Source organism: Lygodium microphyllum, chromosome 25, assembly GCF_053477565.2.
Source record: "Lygodium microphyllum isolate KBCC chromosome 25, Lygodium_microphyllum_v1.1.10, whole genome shotgun sequence".
Classification (NCBI taxonomy): Eukaryota; Viridiplantae; Streptophyta; class Polypodiopsida; order Schizaeales; family Lygodiaceae; genus Lygodium; species Lygodium microphyllum.
The window spans coordinates 108,955,890-108,980,509 of NC_141159.1; positions in this window are offsets into that span (position 1 = coordinate 108,955,890).

The following is a 24,620-nucleotide window of genomic DNA, read 5'->3' on the forward strand; positions in this document are numbered from 1 at the left end:
TCCAAAAGTTGAGAAGTGCATCTTTATTGGTTACTTTCTGCCCGCAGCAGAAAGGGTATAGATGCTATAACCCTTCTACTCGTAAGTGAGGAGAGATGTTGTTTTTTATGAGATGAGTAGCTGGTATAAACCAGTAAATGTGATTGATAATGTAGATGCACAAAATGGTAATGCTGCACAAAATTCACAGTAGCAGTCACAAGATATTAGTGAACCTGGAGTGTCCTCTAGTAGCGGTTCACATTCTTCGCCATGGACAGACAGATTGAGATCAAGAGAATCTTCTCAAAGCAATGCAGATAATGGTATGCAAGTATCACGAAAAGGAAAAGAGAAGGTAGATCAGCCCATGTTTGATGTGAATGCAGGTCACTCTTATGTGGATGGTGAATCCAGTGGCTCAGAAGAGAGCATTGATGATGAGTTGGGTATTCCTTCTATTGTTACACCTAGAGTAAGGAAGACCAGGGATGTTTTGAGAGCACCTGGGAGTGAACCTACTTTACGCAGGTTTACCAGAGCTAGGTATCCTGTGGATAGGCTGAAATATGATGGATTTACAGCCATTCACTATGCCTATATAGTCAAAGTGATACGGGAACCGGAACCCACTTCTTTTGAGCAAGCCATGGGAAAAGAAAAATGGGAGAAAGCCATGGATGAAGAAATGGATGCTTTGAAAGCAAATGCTACATGGGAATTGGTACCTTTGCTTAAAGATAAGAATGCAATTGGTTGTAAGTGGGTTTATAAGGTGAAGCACAATGCAAATGGTTCTGAACAGATACAAGGCGAGATTAGTAGTCAAGGGATATGTACAAACATATGGCATTGATTATGAAGAAACATTCAGTCCGGTTGCAAGGATGGAAACCGTAAGAGCAGTCATTGCTATGGCTACATCAAAGGGATGGTCTTTACATCAGATGGGTGTAAAGAATGCCTTCTTGCATGGTGGTTTGCAAGAAGAGGTCTATATGGAGCAGCCACCAGGTTATGTGCATACTGTTCATCCTGAGTTTGTTTGCAGGTTGAAGAAAGCCTTATATGGCTTAAAGCAAGCATCTAGAGCATGGTTTGACAAGATAGGACAGTATCTTGTCACTATTGGCTTTAAGATTTCCAAGGCATATTTCTCACTTTATGTGAGAAAAATAGAGAAAGGTATTATGTTGCTTGTCATTTATGTTGATGATTTGATTATCACAGGTGATAGTGATGAAGATATCCTTCATGTGAAAATGCTATTGAAGCAGAAGTTTGAGATGAAGGATTTGGGAGAGCTACGTTATTTCTTGGGCATTGAGGTCATTAGATCACCAAGTGGGATATGGCTCTTGCAGAGGCAGTATGGATTGGACATGCTGTCCAAATATGGGATGACAGGCATTAAGCCTATTTCAGTTCCTTTGGAGCAGAATGTGAAGCTGAGCACAGATGCAGGTGAGCTTCTAGAAGACCCTACTACGTACATGCGCATAGTAGGAAGTTTGATTTATATGACTATTACCAGGCCAGATTTGAGCTATGCTATTGGATTGGTAAATCAGTTTATGCAGGCTCCAAGGAAACCGCATTTGGATGCGGCTAGACGCATACTGAGGTATGTGAAGTCCACATTGCAGTACTGACTATTTTATAAGACCGGGGTTCAGATACAGTTGCATGGATACACTGATGCTGATTGGGCTGGTAGTATTTCTGATAGGCAATCTACCAGTGGATATGTGTTCTCTTTTGGGAGTGCTGCAGTCACTTGGAGCAGCAAGAAACAGCTTACAGTTGCCTTGTCGAGCACAAAGGCTGAGTACAGGGGCGCAGCAATGGCTACATGTGAGGTAGCTTGGTTGCATAAGCTACTTTATGATATGCATCAGCCTACAGATGGGCCAGTTGTCATTTATTGTGACAACATGAGTAGTATACATTTGGCAAATAACCCAGTCCATCATGCTAGAACAAAGCACATTGAGGTGCATTATCACTATGTGCGGGAGAGGGTTTTACTAGGTCTTATTGATCTAGTTTATCTCAGCACAGAGGATCAGGTAGCTGACATATTCACGAAGGCATTGGGCGCAAAGAAGCTACGCAAGTTCAGAGACTTGCTTGGTGTACAAGAATTGGGGTTGAGCTCGAGGGGGAGCGTTGAGATATCGAGCTCCACTCGTGATATGCCAAGGTGACCGTTGTGCATTTATGTCACCGACTTGTTAGTTGCAGATGCGGTTGGTACACCACCCATGAATAATAGCTAGATGATAGCTATCCTTATCTACTCTAGTTTGTGGTTTAGTTAGCATGCCACCTTAGTTAGTTGAGTTTGGTTTGAGACCCATATATAGGGTTCTTCTATTTCTTTGTATGAGAGTTCTTTTTGGCTTACACAAAAACAAGAAGAGGAAAACTGTTTTCAGCCTCCACCTTTGTGTGTATTCCCCCATTGTGTAAATGAGAAAGCTACAAGTGAGACTCCTTCCTTCTCTCCCACAATCTTGACATTTTGTTTCAACAATAGCCTTGAAAGTTTTGAAGCGCTCAAACACATCACTCTTTTCCTTCATGAAATACACCCACAAATCTCTTAAACAATTTTCAATAAATGTGACAAAATATATATTGCTACCAAGAGATATGTTTTATGTCATGCCAGGAGGCATATTCCATGGTGGATTCCATGAGGTTTTGCGGTGGATTCCGTAAAGTTATATTCATTTTTCGGGGCTCGTACATAATATGAATTCATTGTGTGAAAAGTCGATGGGGACGGCTATCCTTTTCGAGCGTCTCGTTAATTTAATGTGCAAGTGGGTGATTTCATAGTGGGTGATTCCACAAAATACATATTTAAATTAATTGACATTTATGAGTTTAGAGTGTGCACTCATATTAAATTAAGGTTAGGACAGAGTTCCAACCTATTTATTTATTTTGTAGAGCTGAAGACTACTAGGTATTCACTTTTTTTATTTAATTTTATTATTTTTTAACAATTGTGAATGCTTCAATTGATGTGTAGAGCAAGCGATGGTGGCGCTGGGAAGCACTGGGTGATAGTATGTATTCAAGTTATTTAGAAAAAATTATCATTTTTTATGGACACGTGTCTTAGGCGTGGTGCCAATATTTATTTTGGCATGCATTTATTAAAGCGCTTGACATATATTTATTACACTATAAGATATAGGTCTTATACCGATGTTAAAAGTGACAAAAATATAAATAAAGAAAATTTCCCCCGTCATTGCAAAAAGCGTTGTTATTGGCGACGCCATAGAGTAGTCGGTATTAGCGTCATTATCGGCATCGCTATTTGCGTCGGGATCAATGTCGCATTTGCGATGCTGATACTGACGCAAATAACGACGATGATAATGACGCTCTGCGATGCTAATAACGATGGCAATAACGACACATGCAGGTAAATTTGCGACACTAATAGCGACGGTAAAACAGGGAAAAAAAATTTGTGGCAGGTTTCTGCACTGTGTACAATGCTTGTGTAAATAAAGACAAAGTGTACTTAAATCATAACACTGATATATGAAATAAATACATGATCGCATAATGAAAGCGACTGGTACAATCATGGCAAGATATCACTACTATATAGAAAATGTCTACATAGATCAAGTGACCAAAAAAGAAGGGTGTGTGAGCTCCAGGGATCCAAGGGCGAGCTATACATCATCGCCATCTGAAAGCTCATCCCGCCGCAAAGGAGCATCGAATGGACTCTGCAAAAAAAGAAACAACTAGATATTGGTTCACTATACAATAATGCATTATAATTAAACATGGTAACTATACGGACAAGAAAGATGAATGACTTATGGGGCAGCCATGTCTATACAATCGGTTGATCAATGCAGTGAGATCGTGCCTCTCTGCATATTGAGTCTCAAGGCCGGTCGGATTGTGATTTGTAATGGAGTGCTGCAAAGGAAACAAAATACTAATTGTTAGAAACATGATTGTCAGTACAAAGGATATTGCAAAAAAATAAGCAAGCAAAACAAAAGAAAAACTTACAAAGTCCTCCATATATGTCCTATGGCCACCACTCCCAAGATGATGGACCACTCCGGCCTCTAATCGTGCCCTCACCACCTCGCAGTGCTGATTCTAACGTCCTGGAGAATCTATAGCCTCCTCCCTCAGTCGATGCCAGTCGTCCACGTCTAGCCACTTGGGCTTTGTAGCCTCACTCTTGAGTGCCTTGTGTACGTCCGATCATCTGTGTGACATATATGCATGTATGCACTCCATCTAGCCTGTAGAAAACCTATCTACTCTTGCTGGAACCGAAAACTCCTTGTGCAAGGATGCTACTATGTAGTCCTTGCTCCCCTCCGGTATGTTTTTCCAATGATCTAAGACGTTGTGCCGAAAAACTTGTTGGCATAACTCTCTCATGCAAGCCATCACCCTCCTTCCCTCATCATTCATGATGATGGCTCCTGATCTATCATCGACAAGATAGGCATATCCCTCTAGGGTATGCCTAAGATGGGTCCTCTCCCACCTACGACCATGCTCTTGGGCATATCCAAGAGACCCCTGTACATTTGGTGTACCGATCGGGGTAGTATCTATCGGTGTAGCACCCATAGGGGTGCCACCTCTGCAGATGGCTGAGAAAAAGCCGGAGTAACTGGAGTAGACATCCCCACAGGTGTGACAAATCCTGGAGGTGACGCAACTCCAGTAGAATGACGAGATGGAGACATTACGTTCGTGCCTCCACAGCAACCACCTGAGCCACGCTCTCTGGAACCACCACAAGAGTGAGGAGTAGTACCTGTATCCCAAGCCAATCGCGGGCTCACTACCTCCGTATCTCTGCAGCATCCCCTTGACCCTAAAGCACTCCCTCCCTCTGGCCCAAGTCTGGAGCGTCGACCTCATCTGCTCGAGTTGAAGCATCTGATTGCGCTGAAGTAGATCTAATAGAGCGGCCTGAGGATGTCCAAGACAGCTCCTGGTCTGCCATGTCTCTGAATCTCACCATCTGATCTGGAGACATGCTCGTGAAGATATCCTGCAACTCCTCATCGCTCATCCCTCGACTCATCCTGATGATCTAAGTATCCACAAAGGTCACATGTACATACAAAAAATGATGTTAGCATAATCAATTTAAATCATACAAAGCACGCTAAAATAAATCTTAAAAAAATGATGTCACTTAAAATGCATATTTTATGTATCCTTATAAGTGATTAGTCAGCAAATTGAGTAAGTGGATGCTCCAAATATGAAGTATCCTATGGTCCCATGTCAATCTCCTGACACAACTCAGCATAAACCGAAAGGTCGATAGACATGTCATCACAAAGGGATGAGTCCACCTTGTTCTCAACTTGGACTCATGTATTTCCATCATTATTACCCGATGCTGGCTCCTCTACATGCTCCAAGCTTTCGGCGGCCTCCATCCCTTGCAATATCGACCCCTCTATTTGCATATTGTCCTCATCTATGCTCGGAACATCATTTTGATCATATACTCTCGCACTTTGGGGAGCTGAAGGTATAACATATCACCATTGAGGTTGTCGGGGGTTTGGATAGAAGATTACATGTTCACAAACACGTACAAGAGAGATTAAACTATTGTGACATGTACCATGTCATAATACAATTAACAAACAAATGAGTTCATGCACATGTTCACAATGGGCCGGCAACACAAAGGTGTCGCACAAATCTGTCCTTTTTTTTGGAATCTATTTTGAGAAATCCAGATGGACCTCATCGAACTGTTGCTCCAGCTCCTTCAAGTACCACTTTGAACCACTGCACATCGAATAATATCATGGAGAAGCTGCTGTAACAATACTTTGCAAGTTTCCAAAATACTCCATCTCATCTATAACCGTGTTTAGATCCATTGCTCGTCGTCGACTCTCATGCTCAAACCTTGCCATGATACCACAGTCTGTTGTGGAGTGTATTTTGTCAATACGCTCCACGCAAAAATGCCATCCGCGCGACCATGCTTCACTATATATTTTATATTGTACATTGAAACACTCAAATTAGTTGTCGCATATAAAATATAGATACGACAAATTCTAAACACGTTATCACCTTTGGACTACATCCCCTTGAGAATTCCCACTCCTCGGTTGAGACCTCTACCCCTTCGCGAGACGCTGCAGTCAAAGCTCCATGTAACCATCACGTTGACATGAACCGCGAGATCTCTTCCATACCCTCAGGATATCGAATCGGTGGATGGCGCGTACTACGTCGAAATTCAGATCACGCTTCCTCTCGATCTTGCCTAGCTTGTTGGTACCTAGCGAGCCACATCTCCATAGAGGCATGGTGCAACATACAAAAGCATTTCACTTTCTCCTCCATTGCAGCATCCATTCTTTTTTCTATCCCATTTTCAACCACCACATCTCTGGTCAGTCTATCATCCTTCAGCGTGACCATAACATATTGTTATCTGGATCCACCGTTGGTAGCCATTGTGAAATATGCACTAGCGTCTCAGACACCAACCAACCTTCAGCCATGCTACCTTCTGGCCGAGCTCGTTGTCGCACAAAGCCTTTCAGGGTTTTCATGAATCGCTCCAAGAAGAGCATCCATCGCGTATGGACAGGTCCAGCAATCTTCACTTCATCTACAAGATGCACAAGAAGGTGGATTTGTATCGTGAGCATGCTAGTAGGTAGGTATTTCTCAAAGAGACAAATCGTCTCCACTGCTCCTCGCCTCACGAATTCAATAGAGGACGTCTTAATCTCCTTCTGTGAGATCCATTACACTAAATTCGACAACCTATAAATGGCCTTGCGCATTTTTGGAGTAAGGCGTCCCGTGATTGCGCTCGGTAGTACAAACTACCACAAATGAGAAAGCATTATGAACAATGACTACACTCCAAATAGCAAAATACGCACAACAATTACAATCCATTCGTAGTACAAACCTGAGACATATCTTATGTCAATCATGGGATTTTAGCCTGATAATTGGTCACATGAGAGAACGCATCATACCCATTGGAGTGCGGATAGACTTGACTATTTGCTTCACAATGCGCTCTTCTTTAGTGGACAAAACCCAAGGAGCGCGAGGTAGCTGCACGTGACCATCAGCACTTGACTACGGCGAAAGCGCCTCCATCTTGCCTACCTCCTTCAAATCCATTCGTGCCCCTATAGTGTCTCTCTTTCCTGTGATGTGGTCCCATAGCAAGCTGCCCACATTCTTGAAAATATGCATGGGATCCAACAAGTGGTTGATCTGTAAGTGGGTCCAATATGGCAACTCGTAGAAAACTGAGAACCGTCGCATTCTATTTGGATGTGACTCTGCGTGGACTATTTTCAGCTCATACTAGCTTGCGGCATTCATACGTGTTGGAGGTCGTCCAAGAAAACCTTCCCTGAGTTCATGAACCTCTGGCAAGAAAGTGGTGTGTCCTTGATATACCATCTTCTTCATGGTTCGTGACCTTCGAGAGTCTAATTGTGGCCCGCACAATGGACATGCATGATAACCTCAGGTAACCAGACCTGTTCCAACACCTCTATCCAGTGAATACAAACTTGAACGAGCTATGATAGATATTACCAACGAGAACGGAAGCCTATTTACTTGAGCACTCTCCGAATCCCGAAAAGTCATGCATCGTCCACATGAGAATGGCTCGAATATTGGTAGACCCTCGACCATCGTGCTTGCTCATATCTTGCACGGTGACCACCTCCTCCCACAAAATCTTAAGCTCATCGACTAATGGTCGAAGATACACGTTCATATTTTTGACTTTGTAGCGGCCGAGGACGAGTAAGCTAAGGATGAGATGTCCTTTCTTTGTAGAAAGCCATGGAGGGATATTGTAGTTGACAAGGACTATAGGCCACACACTGTAAGAAGTTGAGCACATACCAAATGGGTTCATGCCATCCATTGCAAGACCGAGACGAAGATTCCTTGGCTCTCGGACAAAGCTTGGGAAGGTAGAGTCAATGTGGCTCCATGTGTGTGAATCTGCTGATATTCATTGAACTCCATCTGTGGACCTATTCTGCACATGCCACATTGTCAAGCTCACCATGCCGGACATATGAAACATGTGGTTTATGCGAATGATAAGCGGAACGTGTCTAAGAACTTTTTGAGGGATGGTTTGCCCTTGCAAGTCCTGTCGATACCTATGAGCACCACACTTTGGACATGTCTCCATAGTCTCGTATTCTCCTCGAAACAGTATGCAATCGTTAATACATGCATGGATGCTGTTGTAATCCATGCCAAGCTTTCGTAAAACATGTCATGCATCATCACGAGACTCAGGCATGGTATTTGCAGGTGGTAATATATGATATTTTAGTAACCTGGAAAAAATCATAAAACACCTTGAAAAAGCACAAATGTTTTTAATGATAGTGCCGAAAAGAAATCAATGAAGCGTACGTACAAGGTACTTGAACAACTTGGTTACACTCGCATCGCTCCACCCGTATTTTGCTTGTACACTTAGGAGTGCAAGTAGTGTCTTTAGGCGAGATACTCGGCACCCATCATATAATGGTATGGATGCTTTCTCTCTAAGTGGAGCAGAAGTCTCGACATCCATGGGAATCAATGCATCGATCATTGCCTCCATCTTAGACTCCAAGATTGTAGGTAAGTCTGGAAGGCTACCTGTCTCCTCTAGTATTGATGGTATAGATTGGGTAGTACCTTCCAAGTGGTGGATTGGCTCAGGTACTCTATCCATCGCATGCCCACGAACTCTTCTAATTGGCCACAAAGGGTGCACTCCTCCTTGGGATGAGACATCACCCCCCTGGATATAAAATTTTCCGGCCACACCCAATCTTTTTGTATATGGTATTCAATTAGCTTGCGAGTACAATGCATGATTGATATTAACTTTTCTTACTGTTTGCTAAAAATCCAAGATCGCTTGATCAATGATCTCAGATTGAAACTCGCCAAAGCGTCGTACATGTTCTATAGACAATCGACGTTTTTGTCTAATTGCCAGCTTGCATTGAGAGCAAGGACATGGGACGTGTTGATTAAGATACGCCTCGTGATCTTGAACATCAAGACCTTCATTGTTTTCCATTTTGTCTATGTTACGACAAACAATTTGTTTTTGTTCTCATTCTTCTTTTCTTTATTAAATTGTTTGAGAAGGGATTTCTTATCTTGTAACTCAACAGAAATTAACATTTGTAAAGTCTCTACCCACCCACCGACAAATTAATGTATATATGTTGGAGTGTTTCCCGTCTCGTGGTGTTGCACCGGACCTCACTGGGCCTCACCACCACTCTCTCTTTATTTTTAATCCATTCATTATCTCCTCTCCTTCCATCTCTCTCTCTTTTTCTCTTTCTTTATTATGATGTATGTTTATTCACTCTCTCTTGTTCCTTCTTCTTTTTTCTCTTCCTCCCCCTCTCTCATTTTCTTTAACAAAACATATCTCTCTCTCTTCTACTACTACTACTACTACTACTACTACTACCACCACCATCACCACCACCACCACCACCACTATAATAACAACAACAAACAAGAAAAGAAAAAAAAACTACTATTACTACCACTACTACAACAACAACAACAAATAAGAAAACTAGACAACAATAAACAAGAAAACAAAAAAAACCATTACAACAACAACAACAAACAAGAAAACCACTACTACTACTACAACCACAACTACAACGACTATGACTATGACTACAACTACGACTACGACCACGACCATGACCACGACCACCACGACTACGACTATGACTACGACTACGACTACGACCACGATCACGTGATGACACCAAAAGAAGCATAAAAACAAGGCACAAAAATATCCATGCATATATCATAATTTCATCTTTTGTAAAGGAAATAATATTCATTTTTGCAAAAAGCACTAAAATACACCCTTACACATTGGGGGGGCTCAACATCCACATCCATCATTAATAAATAGTATACACAAAAGTGTAACGTGTGTGCATTTGCAAAAGGTTAGAAAGGATTGAATTGTGAAGGCTAAAGCCTTACGAATATAAATGTATCAAAAAATCAAAGAAATAATAAAAAGACGAAGGGGTGTGCTTTTTGGGAAAGAGGTGGGGTGGAGTGCATGAGTGGTTATGTGCCTCTTTCCCTTCCCTCTCTTGTCCAATTGCATATTCCCTTTTTGGTGGTGCAAAAAGTTATTCTCTCTCCTTTCTCCTCTATCTTTTGTGCAGAAATTCCTATTTTCCCTTTTGTTCTTGTATAATGGTTGAAGCTATGGATGAAGATGATGAAGATAACAAGTTTTTTCATTATTAAGTGGAAGATTTATGGTTTCTCTTCAGTTTTGAGATTAATGGCTTAGCCATGTGCATAGATTTTGCACGCTTCTACCTTGGTTTCATGTTCATTTTCTGCCGTGGGAGGGTTGCTATCATTTTGGTGCACAGCCGGGGAAGAAGATGATCTCAAAACACCAAAGGAAGAAAAAAAAGAGAGACTTGAAGATCTGATGCAAAGCAGTGAAGAAATTATGTGTCCCAAAGTACAAGAAGGTGCAGGATGAGATGTGAGAAGGATGCAAAGATGAAGAAGACGTGTAGCAGAAATAGTAGTGCAGCATCTCCATGTCTCCAAGAGGAACGAGAAGAAGAAGAAAAGGAACTCCCGCATGCACATCTGGTTTCTCTTCTACACATTGTTGCGAGCTTGGTTGTCTGTCTAGGGATGTGAGAAAAAACAAGAAATAGCACATCATCAGTTTTCAAGGGTCCCCAATCGACATGGACACAATCGCATCATAAGGAGGATTGAGTAGAGGATTGTGAAGCCGTGCTCGTGAGAGGCTGCACCCATTGATGTATCATCCGGAGAAGAAGCAGATTGAGGAAGAAGAAGTTTTTTCCCTTCTTCGGGTTCCCATATGGCCAAATATCCAACTAATGAACACAAATCCATCGAGGTGAGAAGAAGAAAAGACCGACGCAGGGGAGGGGTCGACTGTGAGAGACATAGAGAGAAAAGGAGGTTTCCACGTGCCTTCGTGCCACACCCCCTGTTGTGCAAGGTGCCCCTCGCTCGTTTGCCTCCCTTCCTTCGTCTTCGTCTTTTGTTTTTTCTTGACATGGATACGGACACAGACAACGACAAGAGATATTGAGAGAGAGAGAGAATGGGGTGGAAGGATTTTGTGGAGGGCGGAGCAACGTCAATCATGGCAGGATGCGCAACACATCTGCTGGACTTGATCAAGGTGCGAATGCAGATGAGGAGAGGGGGACTGGTGGACTTGTACGTTTTTCCTTTGCAGATCATGAGAGAGGCTAGGCATTCGATAGCTCTTGAGATGGAACATGGACAGGAACCATTAGCGTAAAGAGAGAGAGAGAGAGGTTTCTCATTCCTCATTACCTGCCCAAGCAAGCAGTTGCCATGGCTTCCCAGCACCGCGAGCACTCCTCCAAGACTTAGAAGAAGGCCCATGAAAGTGCTGCTAGATACAAGGTAGATGACACCACGAATCGAGTTAGCGAGAAGGTTGGTCTCTGCAAAGATGAGGCACACGATGCTGCAGGAAAAATCAGTGATATTAGAGATAGTACATAGAGAGAGAGAGAGAGAGAGAGAGAGAGAGAGAGAGAGAGAGAGAGAGAGAGAGAGAGAGAGAGAGAGAGAGAAGAGAGAGAGAATACTGAAGGGAGATGTGTTGCCCTTTACTGTCATCCACCTTCTTACTCACCTTCCTTTTTCCATTTCTCCTTCCAGGCTTCTACTCTGCTTCGTCTCCTGAACTGCCCGTCAAGCTATAATCTCGGTCTATTGAGAGGAACAAAGTAGGTCCCGCCATTGCCGCCCAGAGAGAAGGTCCCATTTGGGAGGAGACCATTTCTCCTCCTCTCAAAGGATACACATGATTTTGGGGTCGGCTAGTATTGCTTCTTCTTCAAGGAGAAAGAAAGCGCCGGGGGAGAGAGCAGACCCAATAATGGAGAGCTTCCATTTTAAATGTTAGAAGAAAAGAGAGAGAGAGAGAGAGAGGGAGAGGGCAATTTGTGCTGGGATTGGAGGTCGCTTAGGCAGGGGGGCTGAGGCAATTCTGCGTTCTGAGTTGTCTGTGAGGATCATGACGTTTAGGGAAGGAAACACAGAGAATTAAGGGAAGAAAGGAAAAATTGAAGAAGTTTTTAGGGAAACACACATAATGAACTGAAGAGAGAAATGAGGTGACAGGGAAAAAGGAAAAAAGGATATTAAGCAAAAGGAGGAGGATTCACGAATAAGATGAAGAAATTTGCAGGATTTGTTACTAAAATCAAAGGCATGGAGTCGAGATGTTCGTGAGGCAGACACAGAAAAGAGAGAGAGAGAGAGAGAGAGAGAGAGAAGGCAGGATATAGCAAGGAAGAATAAGGGAGATATTGAAGAAAAGAAGAAGGGGGAAGGGAGGTCATGGGAGGAGAATGCTTGGTGGGAATGGCATCTTCCTTTCCTCTCCATATCTCGTTCTCAGTCTACCCTTTCCATCTTCCCCTCAACGAGAATGGATAAACCCTAAAAAGAACTTAAGTTTAACCATTAAAAAAAAACAAATCATAGAAATTTTAATCTTTAAAGGTAAAAGCATTATTCCCATGCTTCATTTCTCCATCCGTTGCCCCTTTATTATGCCTCCTTCTCTCTAGGCTCGTCACCCCCTAATCTTATTCTCCTCTACCAATTTCATTCCCCCCCCTTTACCTCATCTCATGTGGCAACGGAGATCACAAAGGACAGATAAGTATTTTTCTAAAATATTTAAAAGAACATTTCTCAAATCTAATAATTAAAAAAAAGCTAAAAGCAATACATTAAAAATGTACAATGAAAGTGGTTATTCCTATGCTCTACCCTCTTTTCCTACATAACTTCCCCATTAGCCTCAGCTACTCCCCAAAGTTTCCCATTCACCCCCTTATTAGCACCACTAATTGCTTATGTGGCCCCCTCTTGTTTTTCCCCTCTTCTTTAATCATTATGAACATGCAATACAAACACATTGACCTTTTAAATCAAGCTTACACCAATTACCCTAGGAACATATCCTATAGAAAATCCAAGGGCATATTCTCATGCTCTCCTCTTTTTCAATACAAAAGTGATAGCTTCATTTTGATGAGATGCCCTTTGAGTTACATAGTGAAGGAAGTCATTCTTCTTCCATTTATTGGATGGAGAGGTTATACTTGTGATTCCATGTGGAAGATTGAACCCTATCCTTTAAAGACTATGCAAGTTTTTCAGTGTGGGAGTATTTGAGGCAGGAGTTCCCTTACTCTGGTGGTCATGGATTTGGAGTCCCATACCCTACCATGGCTAGGCCTTGTGATTGAAGTTGTTTTACTAACAATCTTGGAATTTGTTTTGGGTTAGACAATGGTTCTTCGTTGACAAGGTTCGCGAGGATGCTTCACATTTTAGTGTGGGAGGAAAATGATGACACCAAAAGAAGCATAAAAATAAGGCATAAAAATATCCATGCATATATCATAATTTCATCTTTTGTAAACGAAATAATATTCATTGTTGCAAAAAGCACTAAAATACACCCTTACACATTGGGGGGGCACCACATCCACATCCATCATTAATAAATAGTATACACAAAAGTGTAACGTGCATGTATTTGAAAAAGGTTAGAAATAATTGAATTGTGAAGGCTAAAGCCTTACGAATATAAATGTATCAAAAAATCAAAGAAATAATAAAAATACGAAGGGGTGTGCTTTTTGGAAAAGAGGTGGGGTAGAGTGCACGAGTGGTTATGTGTCTCTTTCCCTTCCCTCTCTTGTCCAATTGCATATTCCCTTTTTAGTGGTGCAAAAAGTTGTTCTCTCTCCTCTCTCCTCTGCCTTTTGTGCAGAAATTCCTATTTTCCCTTTTGTTCTTGTATAATGGTTGAAGCTATGGATGAAGATAACAAATTTTTTCATTATTAAGTGGAAGATTTATGGTTTCTCTTCAGTTTTGAGATTAATGGCTCAGCCATGTGCATAGATTTTGCATGCTTCTACCTTGGTTTCATGTTCATTTTTTGCCCGTGGGAGGGTTGCTGTCACCACAACTACGACTACGACCACGACAACGACTACAACAATGATGACAACCACGACCATGACCACAACCACGACCATGACTACGACTATGACTACGACTACGACTACGACAACCACGACCACGGCCACGACTACCACTACCACTACCACTACCACTACCACTACCACTACAATAAATAAGAAAATAAGAAAAAAAAAGATTCCAGGAGGCATATTCCACGGTGGATTCCGTGAGGTTTTACGGTGGATTCCGTAAACTTAGATGACCGGGGCTCATACGCAAAGAGGATTCTTTGTGCGAGAAGTTGATGGGGACGCTTGTCCTTTTCGGGCGTTTCATTAATTTAGTGTGTACATGGGTGATTCCATAGCGGGTGATTCCGCAAAATGCATATTAAATTAATAAACGTTTATGAGTTTAGAGTGCGCACTCGTAATAAATTAAGGTTAGGATTTATTTCTAACCAGTTGATTTATTTATGTAGCTGAAGACTGCTAGGTATTCACTTTTGTTGGTTTAATTGTGTTATTTTACTAACGATTGTGAATGCTTCAATTGATGTGTAGAGATAGCAGCAGTGGCGGAGGAAAGCATTGGAGTCTAGCAGGTTTTCGACCTTTGGACTATATTTTGATAGGCGCCACGCCTATATTTTGTTATGTCTATAGAGACATCGATTATTTATTATTATTTTGTATGCGCTTATGCGCCTGGATATGTTATATCTATTTGGACATTGAGATTGGGCGTGGCAGACTCTATGGGCACCGCCCATTAGCTTTAATTTCCTATTTTTGTAGAAAGCAAACTCAAAAGCTAAAAGCTTGTCATATTTTTGTAATTGGGCTATTATTGAGCATGAAGATTGGAAATATACATTAAATACATGCTTTGTGAAGCGCTCACACAAGGCATGGGGGAGATTGAACCCAATTTGTCTCTTGTCTCTTGTCGTGCTTGCTTTTACATGGGTTTTTGTGCTAAAAAGTAGAGTACTTTGTTCTTGGGGACCTTCCGGGATTCACCACGTGAGCTATCTGCATCCGATCTGCGCACCAGTGGTATCAGAGCGGAGCAGAGATCAAGAGCTTCCAATCGCTACCAATCTCGGGCGAAGGCGGAGCTCCAGGAACAAACGGCCTCTACAGTCAATCTCGTCGCGAACCGTCGATACAGGCAGACTTCTGGCGATCAAGAACCCCTGTTTCCACTGTCAGATCGCGAAGGACCAGGCTCTGTCGGCGGAGGACCACTCATACATTCTCTTCATCAAGTCGTTGCAAACAGAGATAAGCTCTCTTCATAATCAAGTTTATTATTACCTTAAAGCTTAATCTTAAGCTTGAGAAGCTTATAAAGCTTCAAAATTTTCAAATCGACTTGCAAGAGGAGCCCCCGAAAATTCCGGCGGAAAAAACGGACCCCCCCCCCTCACGATAAAAAACGGCGGCCTCTGCTAGTCCTCCTTAAGCCTTAAGCACTTAAGCTTAAGCTTAACTACTTAAGCTTAAGGCTTCTTACAAGTTACACAGAGCAACAAAGTCGATCTACTCCGGGTCTCGCACTCTTCAAGTCAAGTTCCGTAAGTCGACAGAAATCAAGTACTGCAAGTTCTGCAAGTCGCTCTAAGTCCAGCAAGTCAACAACTCTGCAAGTCTGCTAAGTCTGCAACTCTGCAAGTCAGACTAAATCAGAACTGACTAGTGCTTAAAACTCATAGAAGACTTGTTCGTATGCAAAAACTCTGAACTGGAAAGTTGTTCGCAGCAAGCTGTTCTACCTATCTACAAGTTCGTTGAAGTACTTTCAGCAAACGGAGACAGAAATATTGCAGAATTTCTGAAAAATTGAAGAAGAAATACCCAAAAACACATAGCCTTGTAACCCCAAATTTGAGCTACGCTCATCCCGCTAACTGATTTTGAGTGAGAAAGGTTTGTTGAGTTTTACAGGATGACTACCCCACATATGGATGATCCTATGGCTGAAGACGATCTACCTGAGCCTTCCATGGAACAAAAGCTGGATCTTATCATGTTGCAATTGGAAGAAGAGCGAAGAGCTAGGCAAGCCTTGCAAGCACAATTGACAAAGCTACAAGGAGCGTCCACTGATAAAGAAGAACCTCAAGCTGAAGATTTGATTCGCCGTACCATCGACGCCACTCTTGAAGCACAAACCATTCGCAAGGAATCCAAGATAAGTAAACGAAGTTTCAAGTTTCGCACTTTCAATGGCATAAGAGAAGGAAAGACTGTTTTATCATTCATTAGCCAGTTTGATGACTATTTCCATGAGGAAACTTATCCCGAGAAAGATAAAATCAAGTGTGTTACTAATCATCTGATAGACAGAGCATCACTTTGGTGGATTGTAGTCCGCAAGAGCATAGAATGTCCTGCTACATGGGAAGATTTCAAGAAGAAGTTCATGCAAAATTTCCTACCACCGCAATTTCATGAGAAGGCTATCAAGCAATGGGATTTACTTCAACAGCGCGATCGTGAGCCTATTCCACAGTATACAGAGCGTTTTTGGAATGCACTCCTACAGCTACGCATTCTTGAAGACGTACCAGAGATGACACATAAGCGGAAGTACATGTCTGGACTTCTTGGACATTACTACGCTGAGGTGAATATGTTCAAGCCTGCTACCCTTGAAGACGCCATCTCCTTAGCTCACGACACTGAAGATAAGTTACGCGGAAGAGATCGACGACCACAGCAACTCCAAGCAAACGGTAATTATGGATCTAAACAATTCAATTCCAATTTCAGAAGGTTTAATCCAGGTCGTTTCTCATCACCATCTTTCCGCAAGAATTGGCCTAAACCACCTGCATTACCATCCACTGCCAATCCAAATTCTAAGCCTATTCCACAAGCAAATCCAAATATACCCAGACTCCCAGCCATTGCAAATAATGTGACCAAAGCCAAGCCCATCGTATGCTACAAGTGTCACCAGCCAGGGCATCTCGCAGCAAATTGTCATTCAAAGAAGCCATCAGCACATATCAACTACCTTGGAGCTATGGACGAAGACGAGCATGAGGATATGCCAGATTTCACTGAAGAAGAAGATGATCCTACTACTACTTCCGACACTTTACCAGGTATGCCTACTTCACATTCATTATTGACTATGAAATGTATGGTGCATGGAAAAGAAAGAACTATATTGCATGATGACGGTAGTACCCATGACTTTATTTCAGCAAAATTGGTAAAGGAATTGAAACTGCATACTGTACCTACGCATTATCGTATAAAAGCTGCATTTTTAGGCACTAGGTACAATGGCACACAAGAAGTTCAAGATTTAGAAATTCAAATTGGTCCATATATTGAAAGAAGAAATTTCTTAGTTGTCCCATTACAGTCAAGCGACATTATTCTAGGAATGCCATGGAGACACCAACATAATCCCAATATAGATTATTCCACACACACAATGAATATAAATTTTCAAGGAAAATCTATTACATTATTTGGTATGCATGCATCTCATATGTTTCCACTGCTTTCGCATACTCAAGCAAAACGTGCACTACGCAAGAATACTAAATCATATCTCATTTGGGTGAATGAATTGCACGCAAAAGAAACTCATATGCACCCTAGGCATAAGGAATTTCTCGCATATTTTAAGGACTGTTTTGCAGAAGACCTACCACCAGGTTTACCACCATCACGTCCAGAAGACCATAAGATTGACCTAATACCTGGCACACAACCACCTTGCAAAGCCCCATATAGGCACAATCAAATAGAGCAAAAAGAAATCCAGACTCAAGTTGAAGAATTACTCAATAGAGGTTTAATTCGACCTAGCAGTTCTCCATTTGGTGCACCTGTGCTCTTAGTCAAGAAAAAGAATAATACTTATCGGATGTGTATTGACTACCGAGCATTAAACAAGATCACTGTAAAGAATAGGTATCCTATACCTAGAGTTGATGACCTTATGGACAAACTGCAAGGATCTTCTATATTTAGTAAAATTGACCTAAAGTCTGGATATCATCAGGTGAGGTTAGATAGATCCGACATATTTAAGACTGCATTCAGGACACAGTTTGGCCATTACGAATTCTTAGTCATGCCATTCGGATTGACTAATGCACCTGCTACTTTCAGTAGAATGATGAACCGTATTTTTCTAAAATATCAATATTGTGTGATTGTTTTCTTTGATGATATTTTAGTGTTCAGTCAAAGTGAAAAAGAGCATTATGAGCATTTATCATTAGTTTTTCAATTACTGAAAGAAAATCAATTGTTTGCAAATCCTGAAAAGAGTGAATTCTTTAAGACCGAAATAGAATATCTAGGTCATATTGTATCAAAAGAAGGAATAAAAGTTGATCCTAAGAAAATTGATTCAATATTGCATTGGCCTGTTCCTAAAAATGTACATGAACTACGCTCATTCCTTGGTCTTGCTAGTTTCTATAGGAAGTTTGTACGTAATTTCTCATTACTTGCTTTACCATTGACCAAACTTCTTAAGAAAGGCATTGTTTATCAATGGACTGAAAATCAGCAGAAATCCTTTGATTTACTCAAACGTGCATTGACCAATGCCCCTGTTCTACAATTGCCTGACTTTAATAGACCATTCTTTTTAGTTGTGACCGATGCTAGCGGATCAGGAATAGGAGCCGTGCTAATGCAAGACAACCATCCAATAGCATATTCTAGTTCTAAGCTGAAACCCTCTGAGCTCAAATATTCCACTTATGACAAGGAACTTTTAGCAGTTGTCCAAGCATTAAAACAATGGAAGCATTATTTAATGGGTTCAGAATTCATGATAAAGACCGACCAGCAAAGCATTAGACATCTACTTAGCCAACCCCAAATTTCTGACCGCCATATCAAATGGGCTTCATTCATTCAAAGTTTCCATCCTATCATTCAATACCAACCTGGAAAAGAAAATGTAGTTGCTGATGCATTGAGTAGAAGACCTGCAATTCATAATATTTCTATCATATCTTTTGATTCTTTGATTGCTATGAAAGACACATATCACCAAGATATTACTTTTCATTCTGATTGGCAAAAATTAGTTCAAAATAATTTCATTCCTGTTGATTCATTGTCATATAATGATGGATTCATGTTCTTTGAAAAGAGACTGTGTGTTACTATTCCATTCCGATCTTTTGTTTTGAATGAAATTCATTGTCCCCCATATCAAGGTCATAGAGGTATCATTTCTACATTACGCATGTTAACTGAAGATTTTTATTGGCCGCATATGGATGCAGATGTATCTAATTTTGTTTCTGAATGTTTGATTTGTCAAAGAATAAAAAGACATCATGGTAAACAGTATGGATTATTAATGCCTTTATCTATTCCATCTAAACCTTGGGAACATATATCTATGGATTTCATTACTGGTTTACCAAATACTAAATCTAACCATGACATGATTTGGACAATTGTAGATAGATTTAGTAAGCAAGCATATTTCATTGCATGTAAGAAAACTTTAACAGCATCACAAGCAGCACAGTTATTTTTGAAAACTATTTTTACTAACCATGGATTGCCGAAAGTGATTATTTCAGATAGAGATTCTAGATTTTGTAATAATTTTTGGATTACACTGTTTGCAAATCTAGGCACAAAGATTGATTTCTCATCTGCATTTCATCCAGAAACGAATGGACAAACAGAAGCCACAAATAGTACCATTTTAGATCTTTTACGTGCATACACTATCTCTAAACCTCAGACATGGGATACTCATTTGCATTTATTACAGTTTGCTTACAATAATACACCGCACACATCTACAAAGAAAGCACCTTTTGAAGTTATTTATGGCCATAGATTATCTACACCTATTGCATCTTTGTCTAATAGAATACAAAGTGCCGATGATATTGCTGTTATGCATAATACTATTTTTGATGAGGTCAAGGATATGATTGCTAAAGCCCAACAATCATATACCAAACAAGCCAACAAGAAAAGACAAGCCATGAATTTCAAAGTTGATGATTATGTTTGGCTTAGAATAGAAAAGCGTAGACTGCAAAGTGTAGATAGACATCCAGTTGTTAAATTAGCTCCTAGATTCTACGGACCATTTAGAATCATTCATAAGATTAATGACAATGCATTCAAGTTAGAACTGCCATCTCATTGGAAAATTCATAATACATTTCATATTAGTTTATTGAGACCATTTAAAGGCCAATTACCTATCCACCCTGTCTATGAAAACCCACCTTTACTAGAAGAAGAGACTGAAATACTTGAACCAGAAGCCATTATAGACACTGACTACATGACCACTAGAACTGGCCGAAGGTATTCTAGATATCTAGTGAAATTTAAGAACCATCCTGTAGAGGAAGCACAATGGATGCATGCTAGAGACTTAAATGCTTTCCCCACTCTGTTAACTCCACATTGAGCTAATAGCAATTGAGGTCAATTGCTATCCCACCCCGGGGGTATGATGCCAGGAGGCATATTCCACGGTGGATTCCGTGAGGTTTTACGGTGGATTCCGTAAACTTAGATGACCGGGGCTCATACGCAAAGAGGATTCTTTGTGCGAGAAGTTGATGGGGACACTTGTCCTTTTCGGGCGTTTCATTAATTTAGTGTGTACATGGGTGATTTCATAGCGGGTGATTCCGCAAAATGCATATTAAATTAATAAACGTTTATGAGTTTAGAGTGCGCACTCGTAATAAATTAAGGTTAGGATTTATTTCTAACCAGTTGATTTATTTATGTAGCTGAAGACTGCTAGGTATTCACTTTTGTTGGTTTAATTGTGTTATTTTACTAACGATTGTGAATGCTTCAGTTGATGTGTAGAGATAGCAGCAGTGGCGGAGGAAAGCATTGGAGTCTAGCGGGTTTTCGACCTTTGGACTATATTTTGATAGGCGCCACACCTATATTTTGTTATGTCTATAGAGACATCGATTATTTATTATTATTTTGTATGCGCTTATGCGCCTGGATATGTTATTTCTATTTGGACATTGAGATTGGGCGTGGCAGACTCTATGGGCACCGCCCATTAGCTTTAATTTCCTATTTTTGTAGAAAGCAAACTCAAAAGCTAAAAGCTTGTCATATTTTTGTAATTGGGCTATTATTGAGCATGAAGATTAGAAATATACATTAAATACATGCTTTGTGAAGCGCTCACACAAGGCATGGGGGAGATTGAACCCAATTTGTCTCTTGTCTCTTGTCGTGCTTGCTTTTACATGGGTTTTTGTGCTAAAAAGTAGAGTACTTTGTTCTTGGGGACCTTCCGGGATTCACCACGTGAGCTATCTGCGTCCGATCTGCGCACCAAAAAAACCACAACAACAACTCTCTCATTTCCCTATTCTGTTTGATTTTTTTTCCTTCCTCTCCCTCTCTCATTTCCTTTTCTCTCTTCCTCTCCCTCTCTCATTTCCTCTCCCTCCCTCACCCTCTCCCTCTCTTTCCCTATTATGTTTAATTTTTTTTCTCTCTTTTTCTCTCTCCTCTCCCTCTCTCATTTCTTTTTATCTCTTTCTCTCCCTCTCTCATTTCCTCTCCCTCCCTCACCCTCATCCTCACCCTCACGCTCTCTTTCTCTCTTTCCCTATTATGTTTAATGTTTTTTCTCTCTCCTCTCCCTCTCTCATTTCCTTTTCTCTCTTCCTCTTCCTCTCTCATTTCCTCTCCCTCCCTCACCCTCACCCTCTCTTTCTCTTTCCTTATTATGTTTAATGTTTTTTCTCTCTCCTACCTCTCATTTCCTTTTCTCTCTTCCTCTCCCTCCCTCTCTCACTCCCTCCCTCTCTTTCTCTCTTTCCCTATTATGTTTAATGTTTTTTCTCTTATCTTCTCTCCCTCTCTCATTTCCTTCTCTCTTCCTCTCCCTCTCCCATTGCCTCTCCCTCCCTCTCCCTCCCTCTCTCTTTCTCTCTTTCCCTATTATGTTTAATGTTTTTTCTCTCCCCTCCCTCTCTCATTTCCTTTTCTCTCTTTCTCTCCCTCTCCCATTTCCTCTCCCTCCCTCACCCTCTCCCTCTCTTTCTCTTCTTCCCTATTATGTTTAATGTTTTTTCTCTCTTTTTCTCTCTCTCCTCTCCCTCTCTCATTTATTTTTCTCTCTCTTCTCCCTCTCTCATTTCCTCTCCCTCCCTCATTTCTTCTTCCTTCCTCACCCTCACCCTCACCCTCACCCTCACCCTCACCCTCTCTTTCCATGGTAACTTCAATATAAAACAATTCAATTCTAATTTTTGAAGATTCAATTAAAACCGCTTCCTTCCATCTTCAGTCCGTAAATCTTGGACACGACCCCTTGCTTTACCATCAAACACAAATCCAAATCCTAAGCCATCTCTTCAGCCAAATCCCAACATTCATAAACTTCCCGCTATTACCAATAATGTGTCTAAAGCCAAATCCATATCCAAAAAGCCAACTGTTCACATCAACTATTTGGGAGCGACTGAAGATAAATACCATCAAGAAATGCTAGATTTCACGAAAGAGGATGACGATAACGGCACTACTTTAGATACTTTACCAAGTATACCAAATCCCCATTCTTTATTAACGATGAAATGTCTTGTGCATAGTAAAGAAAAGACTGTTTTACATGATGATGGGAGTACACACTACTTTATTCTTGCAAAATTGGTCAAAGAATTGAAATTACATATTGTTTCCACTCATTATCGCATCAAGGCTGCATTCTTAGGCACTAGATACAATGGAACACAAGAAGTGCATGACTTAGAAATTAAAATTGGTGATTATGTTGAACATAGAAATTTCTTAGTTGTGTCTCTACAATCTAGTGACATTATTTTAGGAATGCCTTGGCATCATTAGTATAATCCCGATATAGATTATTCCATGCATTCAATGAAGATTCATTCTCATGGGAAACAAATCACATTGCATGGTATGCACACTTTTGATAATTTTTCATTGCTTAGTCATACACAAGCTAAACGTGCATTAAGAAAAGGTAGCAAATCCTATTTAATTTGGGTGAATGAAATTGAAGTTAAGGAAAATAAGATGCATCCATAGCTTACTCTAGTTGTTGCAAGCTTAAACCCTCTAAACTTAAGTATTCTACCTATGATAAGGAATGATTTCATTTCTTTGTTTTAACTCCCTACAAGTACGAACTATCACTGCCTTGACAACTTTTGACTCTTTAAGATACATGTTGGGTACAGCTTCCAACTTATTACAATTTTCTTTGCAGTGCCAAGATTACCCTGATTCATACACATGGTGGATAACATAGAGATGTATTGAGTTAATTTTGGACAGGGAAATCACATCAGTCAACCCTGACTCTCCTCCACTTAAATCCTTAACTAAGAGTAAGAGAAGGAAAAAGGTAAGTCATCTGGAAAGACAAGCAAGATAAGCTCCAAGAAGATAGAAATGCCAACACTTTCTCATCCATCTCCTCATCAGCTCCTTGAAGAGAAGAGGCCCCTTGTTCAAGTCAAATTCTTCAACCAACTAAAGAAAAAAGCCACTGTAAGGAGATTAGATATCTTTTCAGAAAGTGATGAAGAAGTAACAAAGTTAAAAGAAGACAAATAGATGCAAATGAAGCAAGATCCTTGTATATCTACACTTCAATTTTGTAACTCTTCATTCAATGAAAATATTTTTGTCAAATGTAAATGTCATCAATGTTTTCATATTTATGGCTCAAAGCTTATAATTGTGGGAGGCAATCAACTCATACAAGAGAAAGAGCATTTAGCTCTTTTCCTAAATATTTTACAGTTTACTTTGAACTTATATTCTAGGGATGTACAATCTAGCATCTCCAAGGTATCCCTTACATATTTAAGATTCCAATTGGAAGTTATATTTACCTCATTTTCTATAACTTGCACCTTAAGTTTGAAGCGCGTGCAATCTGTATCAGAATCCAAGGGAATCTAAATGCCTAGTTTAAGTTTGTATCTCCTATAATCAAAGCCCAAAGCAAGAGTTTGTTGTGCTATATTATAACAAAAAGACAAGGATTGGGAGCATACAATACACCTCATGGTGTTGCCCTTATGGTCAACCTCTCTAGATTTCCAAAGCTTTCCTATAATGTTATCTAATTTTGCTTTTGCAAAATTTCTACTTAGCCAAGATACTTTTGTTCTTTGTAAGTTTGCTATTTTGAAGTAGCCCACAAAGATATGTAAGTGGATAAACCATGGCATGCATATTCTTCTTGAGATCCTTCCAGTTGTCATGGACTTTTGAATATCTTAACATATTTTGAATTTAAAACTATGCATCATTGCCTTATCAGGAACCTCCCAAGTTAGAGATGAGAGACTTGGCAATGGCAAATCCTTGATATGTCCATATGTACCCTCTTTAGACAAAACCACATATTGTGCATAATATATAAAAATTCTTCTCTCACTAAAAGAACCAATGGTCTCATCAGCATATATAATGTCTACAAATGCCCTATGAATCACATTGAAAATTCCACTCAAACTCTCCACGGGT